The sequence below is a fragment of the Rhopalosiphum padi genome, chromosome 4 (genome assembly GCF_020882245.1).
Source record: "Rhopalosiphum padi isolate XX-2018 chromosome 4, ASM2088224v1, whole genome shotgun sequence".
NCBI lineage: Eukaryota > Metazoa > Arthropoda > Insecta > Hemiptera > Aphididae > Rhopalosiphum > Rhopalosiphum padi.
Window position 1 is genome coordinate 30,567,574 of NC_083600.1, and position 11,653 is coordinate 30,579,226.

General features: G+C 29.9%; 1 long non-coding RNA gene across 2 annotated transcripts in view; it reads right to left on the reverse strand.

The window, feature by feature from the left end:
* LOC132929871 (uncharacterized) overlaps positions 1-11,365 on the reverse strand; it is a 71,180-nt gene extending 59,815 nt beyond the window's left edge. Inside the window, exons 1-2 of one of the 2 annotated variants that reach the window (XR_009662167.1) lie at positions 10,671-11,363; positions 1,837-1,958 (exon numbers count right to left, since the gene is read on the reverse strand). This is a non-coding gene — a long non-coding RNA (uncharacterized LOC132929871). Of the gene's footprint in view, positions 1-1,836; positions 1,959-10,670 lie in introns of both variants that reach the window. The other variant, XR_009662168.1, reaches the window with a different exon arrangement.
* Positions 11,366-11,653: the final 288 nt, after the last annotated feature.

An 11,653-nucleotide genomic window follows, 5' to 3' on the forward strand; every position in this document is an offset into this window, starting at 1 on the left:
TTTAATGTTTGTATCATCAACGGAAGCAGCATCAACACATCGTAACTATTGTGCATAAAATCTGGCAGGTTTTGAAACTGGATATAATATTTTAAAGCTTATAATGTATACTCGTATTTATAAGTGTGTGCATATGTACATTTACGATTTATCCCGTAAAAGAAGAACCCACATACACCAACATGCCACAATCATTTTGAACCCTTTTGAATTTTTCCGCCCACTGATGCGGTTTTACATCATTTTATGATGCATCGTAATTCTTTTCTTAGACTATGAATTATGTTAAAGGGACAATTATTATACATAAGGACAAGTTATATGCACATTTCGAACATCATTGCAAGTACCACATTGTAAACGTCTCGCGTATAAATGATATTAATATATAATTGAATTATTAAATAGATAAAACTATATAATTTATATTTTTAAAAGTATTTTTATGTATGCTATGATAATTATAAATGATGATATTACTAAGAGTAAAAATGTAATTTTACAGACATATATATATAAAGTATATTACATACATGTATATAAGTGCGATTCCAAATTACTGTAGTATAAATGCGTAGGTATGTGAGAAAATCGTTACAAACAAATTATCCGGTTTAAATATTAAAAATTCCCTAAGTTTGGTGTACCACGGTAGTTGTTTTGTTACTTAAAAACGCATGTGCGCGCATACATCACACACACGCGCGTATAAAATTATATTATAATAGTGTTTGAAGTCGTTTAATTTTTGTTTCCGACCACGCAGACACGACGCACCGCGAAATTATTGCCGTCGATAATCGACGAGTGGGCTATTCGTGGCGTTATGATGGATTACGTAAATAGACGTTGATCGTTTGTCGTGTAGACGGAAAGAAAAAAAAATGTTATTTATTCACGAGACACACACACGCGTGCGACCGCGCACGCACAAATATAATGTATAGATCTTCATCTGCGTATATTAAAATAATCATAAGGAGGAATATTAACTCGAGATGAACGTCATCATCACCACCATCGCCAGACGTACCACTTGCGTTTAATATTATTGTACATACTTAAATTATATTTTAAAAAACCGAACGGCAGACGCAATCGATCGTCGTATATTAATAATGTCTGGGAACATCTTTCGTCCATAGCTTGCCAGAGGTCAATAATTATTATATATACAGGTACCCATACGAATTCGAATCCGCCCGAAACTAATGACGACGACGATGATGATAATAATAATAATAATAATAATAATGGTGCGCACATGAGCGTCACCTCGGCGCACATAAAACTAATAATGAAACGATTGAAACGGTTTTTTTTATTGAGCTACGAGAATATTTTATACAAGTCAGACGTTTCGTCCGATTATAATATATATCGCATGGGACAACCGTCCGATTATAGCCGTACACGTCGTAATAGGGGTAGGGTACATGTAAAACGAGGCCGCCGACAAAGAGTGAACGCTGCTGACGTTTGGCATTGACTTCGCAGTCAGCCGTTATAGAACGGATTCAAAGTCGGCGGAATGGCGGTCGGTACGAGTGGTTCGGCCTGTGTTCGTGTCGTGTTAGAAGTTGAAGTGGACGCGGCTCAAAGACCACTGCTACAAGTAAACATGGCCAGAATACCCGGATGGTCTTTGATTACTATCGTATAGGTACCGATTGTCTTTTTCACGTCGACAACTTACGTTAATTTATAAAAATACGAGTAAACAATAGCACTATTATTTTTACTATTTTACTACTACTACTACTACTACTACTACTACTACTACTACTACTACTACTACTACTACTACTACTACTATTAATCGTAATAAAAACCCACCTGGAAGAAGGTTAGGTAGTCGTGTATTATAGTTCCAAATAGTACAATATTTCGTATTTCGACTTAACATGTGTGTGTACTGTATCTGTACAACGAGTACAATATGATATGAGTGACAATAACTGCAAAACAATATAATATGACATATTATAGTACATGTAAAAATGGAAAAGGATTTTTAAAAGACAATTTATATTTTGATAACATAAAAATGCAAATATATAAATATTTTTCAAAATTATCAGTTAACGGATATTAAGTTTAAGTATTCTAAACACGAAATACATTTAATATTGCTAATAATATATAGGGACGTATATATATAACCACTAACCATATTATATAAATATATTAATGATTACATATTTTAAATGATGAATTATCAATAAAAGTCATCATAAAAACATAGACTTATTAGCATCTGGATTCTCAAACAGTTTGTTTCATCAATGCATTGTATAAAAAAAGAAGTTTATTAAACAAGACAGGCTATAAATTTAACTGAATGAGCCTAACAAAAATACTAGTTTATTTTTAACTTCAAAAGTGCGTTATTTGTAAACGTGTTAAACGAAAGAATATTTGAAAATTTAAAAGACATAATATTTGGTTCGTAACTAGGTATCGAAAAAATATCAAAGGCTTACAACCTTACTAACATAACTTAAACATATGACGTTTAGTCAATACAACGGAATATACACGTATAATAATTAGCCTAAATGTAATATTATTATAAACCAAAGTAATATGTTTAGTTAAGGGAATTTTTAATTAAAAGTTCATAGTATGTAGATAATCAATAATATTTATTCAATTAAAATAAACTGAAGATGATTTTAAGTAAATTCTAGCCTAATATTTAATATTACGAGTATATTATAATTCGTAAGTATGACTATGGCAAAAATTTCAATGTCGCTATATTATTATTATTTCTTTATTTTTATTTAAAGCTTGATATACATATTTTTATATAATTTATAAAAAATCACAATAAATTAAGTCTTTCTCTTGTCCAGTGGATGATATTATTATTATATAAACGAATAATAATATTATAGACATGTAAGGCGCCACATTAATGACACATGACCATATTAAGTATTTTTTTCACATCATCTTCGTTTCAATGATCAGCCATTGTCAAGTGGTTTCTAGCAGTAATTACCGTTTGAGTCACACGGCCGTGTTCATCGGGCCGGCTGGGAGAGATGGCGTCACATAGACGATAAATATTATAACAAGTCCAATGGTTACGTCGGCTGTCTATTCGCATGCGATATTCAACCACTCACGGGAAACACGAGAATCGAAAACTGAGTACATGCCAATCTCGGTGGTATATACAAGTAATGATCTAATGAAACCTAATGAATCCATAGTATCGGGTTACTGGTGATTTGAATGTAATTCGAATGGAAATAAAGAAGGAGAAAAAAATCAATCTGCATCGACAGAGCGTGCATGCTGGTACAAAAACGCACACGGCACACACGTATTACAGCAGTGTACCGTCGTTGGCTAGCTATAGTCCACTACCGTCGTCCTAACTAGTCGGTGGTCAATATAATATAAGAGATAGATAGAGAGAGAAAGGTAGAGAAACTATAGAATCTAACAGACACTTTGTACGTTCATAAATATTGCACACGGAAAACGATTGCTCTTCGCGAGTCCTCGTAAATAAAACCAGTTCGGGATCCTTTGTGATGGCTAACCATAAAAAAAAAATAAGAAAAAATAATAATAATAATAATAAATAACATCGACCATGAGCAATAAAGAGGAAAAAACAGTAACGATTTTCTCTTGATCTTCAATAGACGACGACGCTGCTGAAAGCTATGCGCCGACAACGTTTTAATTGTAATAATAGGTACATGGTGCGATAAAGACTTTTTATTGCATTAAAAACATGTCGAGTAGTTGAACAAAAACCCGAGGTGAAGTACTGAAGTGTTTGAACAATTATAATGAGTAACAATAAAGATTAGAAATGAGCGAGTAAAATATAACGTCATTGCATGTACAGTGTATACAAATATCTACATAACGTTTTTGAAAAAGGGTTTTCATTTTGCACAGTTATTAAAAACAGCAGTTTATATTTTACATTTTTGGAAATTTATTTTTACATAAGTGTAAATTTAAAGTATAGTTTGAAACATTTGATTCATCAAATTCGTCTTATACTTAGTATGAATTTGTAGACCATTACATAATATAAATAATATTAGGTATTTGTCGGAAATTGCCAACGCGTTTATTTTTTACTATAAAAATTGTGCATTTATTTGAATTGAATATGTCCATGACGTAAACTCATTTCAAATTCCTTGAGACAAAATTTGATATTAGAAAATAATATACAGCGAACATTGTACGGCTATAGTATTATAATATTATGAATTTTAGGAGATCAGACGTCATCGTACGTTTTTTGTTTTGATGTTTATTATAATGAGAACGCAGACAGTCGGTTTGGTGAGGTCATTTCAATAGAAACCATCCGAAGAAAAACCATCAGCCTCGACGAATCGGCATATTATATTATACTCAACAGTCAACGCTAGCCATTAAATTACGAAGAATTGATTTTGATCCCCTTTGCTGCTATATCAATGTATATATATATATATATATATTTTTTTTTTTTTTTTGAATAATTCAACGTTTTATAATTTATTTCTGCAGATGAAGGGGTGTTAGTGAGCATAATATAAGGGTCATCGTTGGTTAGTTCCCATAGGATACATGTCAAACATTATTTGTCACTGATTGGCGGTTAGAAAATACAATAGTCATAAAATGTTAAGATAAAAAAGAAACGAAGAGAAATTGCATAAAAGTAAAAAAAAAAATATATGTATAATATGTTTAGGTATATATGACGTATTTTATTTATAAACACGACCGCCATGCCGCTGGACCGGAGAACTTCGGGCTCGCATCGTTGGCTTGAGTTTAAAAATAAATTTCAACTGTAATATTAAATATCAGCGGTTCAGCAATATTGTGGGACAGCTGTAAATTATAAATAATCATTTCCTCTTGTGTATTTTCCTTGGCTAGGTGTATCGGTGAATATCGGCTATGTATATCGGCCTGTGCACCGGGGCGGTGAGCAATTTTAAATTTAGCCTTAAAGTGTTAAATGATCACCTTGTTCAGTATTTTATGGATTATATTACCACTAAGAAAATGTCTTATCAACACCCAATTTGAATTTAATAAACATAATTAATTTTTTAAAGTTCAAAAATCATAAAAGGTTTGTATTGCCTATACAAATATATTACAAACCATTCTCATTATATTGAACTTCATATTGTACAATGATAAGTAGAACTTAATTTTTTTTATTTTAAGTAGTTAAAGTTAAAAATTGAATTTTAGTTTATAATATTAAACAGGCATATTATAGAACAAATGGTTTCCAATTGTAACAATATATTATAAATATATCTTTTTCTAATTAAATGTATCAAAATAACAAAGACATTTTTTACTAATATAGATTCAAAAATATTGATAGAATAAACCGCGGGGAACTAGAAAAATTAATGGTTTGATATAATATAGATTATAAATATATTTTTGAAAAAAATTAAGTCATAAACTTTCTTTAATGCACTTAAAAAAATAAAAAAATACATTGAAGTTGTTTTCATATGAATAATAAGAAAAAATATTTATTTTCATACTTAAACATTAAAAATGGATTTGTAAAGAAAATTAAACATTACAACTTTTTAGTCGCAGTTCAAAATTATTATTACTATCAAAGGAGATATTTTGAAGTAAATCCTATATTTTTTTTTCTTCATTACATAGTATTATGTTATGTCTGTAACAAGATTATTTATGTTCATGTATTTTTTGGTATACTACGTGTTCAATTGAAAAGGCTGGATGATTATAAAAGGTCGTGATATTGTTGAAACAAAAGCGATGGTAAAAAATGATAGGGTAAGGAAAACGAATTTACTAGCGCTAAAAGGTCGAATGACGTTGCTAAAAGCTTTTAACAAAGATGTATACACAAACTAAATTACATTTTCTTCTGGCCTGTTTACTCCCTTAAAATGTCACCATCGGAAAAATGGTTATGGTTTAATTTCCAGTACTTGAATAATGTCATTACGCATTGTAATTTAAAAATGTTGGAACAACTAGTTAAAATTTACTGTCAGAAAGTGTTCACTTACAGCCTAATCACAAACAAGAGTATTTTAATTTCCTACAAAAAAAAAAAATATAAATATATATACCAACAGAATGCTCCCGGGAATTTATAAACAGAAATACGATTGTAACTGGCTTTACATGCATGTAAATTATCAATAGTATTCTATCCACGAATCGGACCTTTCAGCGATATATCGTATGCATATCCAGTAGCTACCGAATTGGTCCCTTCTCTCTTTTGCGAATTTATTCAAATTACTTGTCGTATATCAAGGGTTCACATCGACGTTTTATCGTAATGGTCTAAAGGGAAACGTCAAAAATAACTTTAGCTTTTATTTGAATTCAACGTGATTTATGATGGATAGTCTTGAAAACATACGGGAACAAATATATTTTCCACTAGAATGGAAACATTGATTATTATAATATGAATCATACGGACAGTAAAGTTTTAAGAGCCTATTACAAGGGTACTATTTGTTCATAATAATATATGTTTTATTTATATGGAACTCAAGAACTCAAAGTACATAAAATAAATAATTTTATCAACATTTTTAAATGTTCATAATATAATGTTTAATAAATCATATTTTTTTTTTATGATAAGTATAACCTTTTATATTTATTTATAAGAAGAAGAATGCTAAAATTTTTTTCGTTAAATTAGATAATAATATGATAATGAATTTATTCAGATAAATACATTTTATTCAAAACGCATTCTATCTATTAGTGTCAAAATATTCTAATGATTAGTGGTCACTCGTCAATGTAACTAGTCCCACGCCTTAACATGCGCCCACATATACATTGATAGTATATACCTATATTCTTTTACATTAACTTTGTATTAAATAAAAAATGTATATTTCACTTAAATATTATGCCTAAATAATACAGAAAAAATGATAACCATCAACACATAATTATAGTAGTGTCTGATAATAACTATATACTTCGGGTATTACAAGTTAATTTTGTATTCCAGACGATCTACCAGATAGAGTCAAATAATATATCGTCAAAATAATTTATCATCTACAATATGTATAATAATACAATATATTATTGAGACTTAAAACGTTTTATCACCCACCCTCATTTACTATAAATTAAAACACGGCAAAACCTTCGAAATTTTAATACAAGTACTCCGTAACTGAATAATTTCCACTCTCCAATCAATTTCTTATTATTAACTATTGAATTGACAAATCAACAATTTTATTGCAAAATAAAATGTAAGAAAAAGGGAGCATAAAAATCAAAATAAAAACAATCAATAGTTCATTTAAATTTTAACAATAACACTCACAAGTCACAACATACCGTATATACAATAAAATTTGAATACCTATAACGGTTGAGTTATAATTTTATTTCAGTTTGGTGATAAATGTATATCACCCGAACGCTAGGAATGCAAGGAAGATAATAATTTAAACAGGCCGGGGGGTCCAGGTTATAATAACAATTAGTAATAAGCGATGTCCGTGACCCCTACTAACTTCCAGTAGAACAAATTAAAACATAGTATGTGATGTGCCATTAGTGTGTACAATGTATAGCGCATAGGTTCTATTGTTTTTATGACTTAACAACCCAACGTAGAATGGTGGGGAATGCCTTTACCCGTTAGAAAGACATTAATTCTATGCGTCACAGAGCCAAAAGTAAACAAATAATAATATTTGGTAAAATATAAGCTATTTTCAAGGAATAATCTAAATTCTGAATGTTTTAAAGTAAGCGTTTTGGTAGGAAAAAAAGATGAGTGTAAATGATCGTAAACATAAACACACACATAAACCTAGTAGAGTGCCCCTTTCACACACATGTGAAATGATCAATGTAAATGTTTAAAAAACGTATTCATGAATAATGATCATGTAAACTTTAAACGAGTAATGAAAAATACATTTACATGGGTATTGATCGTTTAACGGAAGCGTTTGTTGATACTAAATAAACAATACAAAAAGAACAGTGCAAAAAATAATAATTACGAATTGTTTTGGTAACGAAAAAAATAGTGTTTGATATTTTTTTTCTAAAGCTTCAGTAATGTAAATATTTAAATTGAACTGGCTATTATGCATCGTGGACAATTTTGGGTCATTAGATATACATACATTTATCCTAACTATTGGTAATTTAAAATTTAATCATACGATGTAATATTTAATATAAAAATTCATGAAAAACGAATCGTAAGGTAAATAATAAGGTTAAACTTTATTCTTAGAACATATTAGTACCTACCAACACGACTTACACATAAAAAAAATGTACGGATTTTATTCAATAATATTACATGTTTTACTATTACACATTTATAACATAATATATTCTTTTTAATTTTAAAATAATTTGTTTTTTTATTCTTATTTTATTAACCCTTGCTCAAATCTAATTCCATTTATTATCTGACCAAGTTTTAAAAAAATCAATATTGTACAATAAGTAATAAACCAGTGTTATAAAAATAAACCCTGCATGCATGTTTTTAATTTTCAGGGACGTAGTTTCAAAAAAACAATATATATGTATGTATACCATACATATGTGCACACATCCTCCCTAAAAACGCTTATTCAGTCGAAACCCTTCTAAATCGGACAGCTGCCATGGGAAAATCTCTCCCCATTGCGTGTTATTAAAAAGTGGTATAGTACGTCATATTTTGTATTATATTATTATTTCATTGTATATATACACATTTTTATTTTTTATGTACGTAATATATGAAAACACAATTTCGATATGAAATAGAGATAAAAACAATGTGCATGTTATTTTTTAATATACAGTATTTTTTTTAAAACAAATGTACCTTAATGCATTTAATAAAGAACAATAGCTGTTAATGAATTACACGTAACTAGTAAAAAAATTTAGAATGTGCTGTGACGGAAGGGTCCTCGTTAATCGAGTTTCGTGTATTTTATAGCATAGCGAGAACCAATTGATCATATTTAATAAAAATAGAAAAAAAAATATAATATGTTATAAATCAACGATATTTAGTTTTTAATTTATTACACGAGTTATATAGGTAAAAAAAGATGTTAAATAGGGTACCCTTGAATTTTATGACAACCTATAATGTAATTATCGGGGAAAAAGAGAAAGAAAAGTTTGTTTGACAAGTCATACTTAATTTAATATAGAACATATATACATAAATTGTGTAGGTAAACCATAAATGGTATTATTAATTTAAAAATTATATTTAATCAATCAATTATTATCAGTACTTAATATTTTTTTATTCAATATTGATGCTTACAGCATAAAATATAATATTAATTATTATTAACTACATTAATTTTGTAATGGTCATCGAATAAATGTCATTGAAATATAAATAAATACAAATATGTATTTATTGCTATTTGTTGAAAAATTATTTAGTAGTTATATAATGTATTTCCATTCAATAAAATAAACAAATAAATAAATAAAAATTAGATAAGCACGTCATATATTAAAATGTTTAACATAGGAACAATTTTTTTAGTATACTGTTTGATGATTAAAACTAGTTTTAAGCTCCACAGTATAATGTTATACTAAAATTGTTATTCTCAATCTAAATTGTATTTCAATATTTCAATTGCTTAATTTATATTGCAGGTATAATGAAATGTAATTGCACAAAGATAATTCACGAATTTGTTTATCAATTAAAATATATGATAATTCACCTATATTAATGTCTGTCGACTGTCACATTCTTAATTTTATTTTCGATTAATATACGGGTTAATTTTGGTGTCACATATGGTTAAAAACTCATTTGCACAGTCCATCCCTCCTTTTAATGAACTATATGCAGACAATGTATGCACGTTGTTAAAAAAATATAACAATAATAAAACAACATAAAATATGTATTTACTATTGTGTAACATGATCGAGAAAATAATGTATTGCATTAAGTATATTTTTTTATAAGGTACATATAACAATTTTTTAAATCCTAAAGATTTTGAATACGTATATTTAAAAAATGTTATTACCTGGATAATATATTGAAATTAATAGTCCAATTTAAAATAAGTTGACCAAATAAAAAGTCACAAAATGTAAAAGAAATATGTTTATTAGTTTTTTCTGAGGTAAATCGGTCATTAAAAATAAGTATATAGCTAGCTCATAATCAAAAAACTTGGCTCGAAAACAATTTGGGTTAAAGATATTTCGTGTTGGCGATGTCAAGAAAATTGCAACAATTTGAAATACATGAACTTTGGTTTTTTTTTTAATGTTTTGAATGCAATGAGCCATACATAGAAAAAATTAAAAATTTTAATATTTTTATGATTTAAATTTTTATGGTGATGCATTCTAATTACATATTGTTGTACTAAAAAATATTTATTATTTTAAAATAATATAAAATGGTATAAAATGGTAATTTTATTTTATTCAAATCTATGTATATTTAACATATGATGGTTAACAATTTACATATTATTATTCCTATACTTATATAATTTACTTGAAAATTAAAAACATACTATTACGTTTATTTTTTTTATACTTAAAAAACAACTTGAAAAAATATATTTTTAAAATAGTCTTGACTTATCATAAACATATATTATACAAAATAATCACACGAAAGTACTTACCAATTTCGCCGGTTTACCATCTTCGATGATGTATCGGAGGACTGTCTGCAGCCTGGCAATGAGCGCGAGTTTTTGTTAGTATATCGCGACCGTTTCTTTAACTTTAATTACTGAGGGTTTTGATTTTTGATAAAATAAAATTAAAAAAAAAAAAAAAAACGGAAAAAAAAACAAACACAAAATAATATGTAACCGTGATATCGGCGCGAGAATAACGATGAATTCAGTTTACCCGATTGACGGACGAAAAGAATAATAATGATAGAAAAAAAAAAAAATTATAAATGTAAAAATGATATTTTTATGGTGCAGCGAGTAAGTGTGATAATATTGTCGAGAATCGTAAACGGCAACAGAATACATAGTATTATGATATTATTATAACGGAATAAGAAATGAGTGTGTTTTAATAATATTATGGTGGTGGTGAAATGAGAGAACTCGGTGCGAGAACGTTAGTTGTTGATTGCAGCAGTCGTACGAATGACGGTCGACGGACCGGCGAGCGTTCGCGTCTGGCCGCGGTTCCGTTCCGCTCGACCGTAGCGCGCGCGGTGCGATACCTGCGCGCGCGCCCGCGCCGGCGTGCGGGCCGTAGCCGGTTTTTGAGTTTTCGACGGAGCGCTCCGAGCGGGGCCCGCTCCGACGACGACGACGACGACGACGGCGACGCCGCCGCAGCGCCGCGAGCCCGAGTGCGTGACGCGACGGCAGGGGAGAGCCGACCGGCCGGCTGGTCGGTCGGTTCCAGTGCGCCGCGGTCGTGGTCGGCAACCGTCGGTCGCGGTCGGCTCACCGCCGTCGTCGCCATGTACCGAGCACACATCAATACACACCCGCGGCCACGTGCGACCACACCCTTCGCGCCCGCAACCCTTTTTTTTTTACAATAATAATATATATTATTTTCTTTCTTATTTCCATCCTTTCGCCGCCGTTTCACCTCGCACGGGAAATCTAATAAGCGATTGAGGACCTACGCA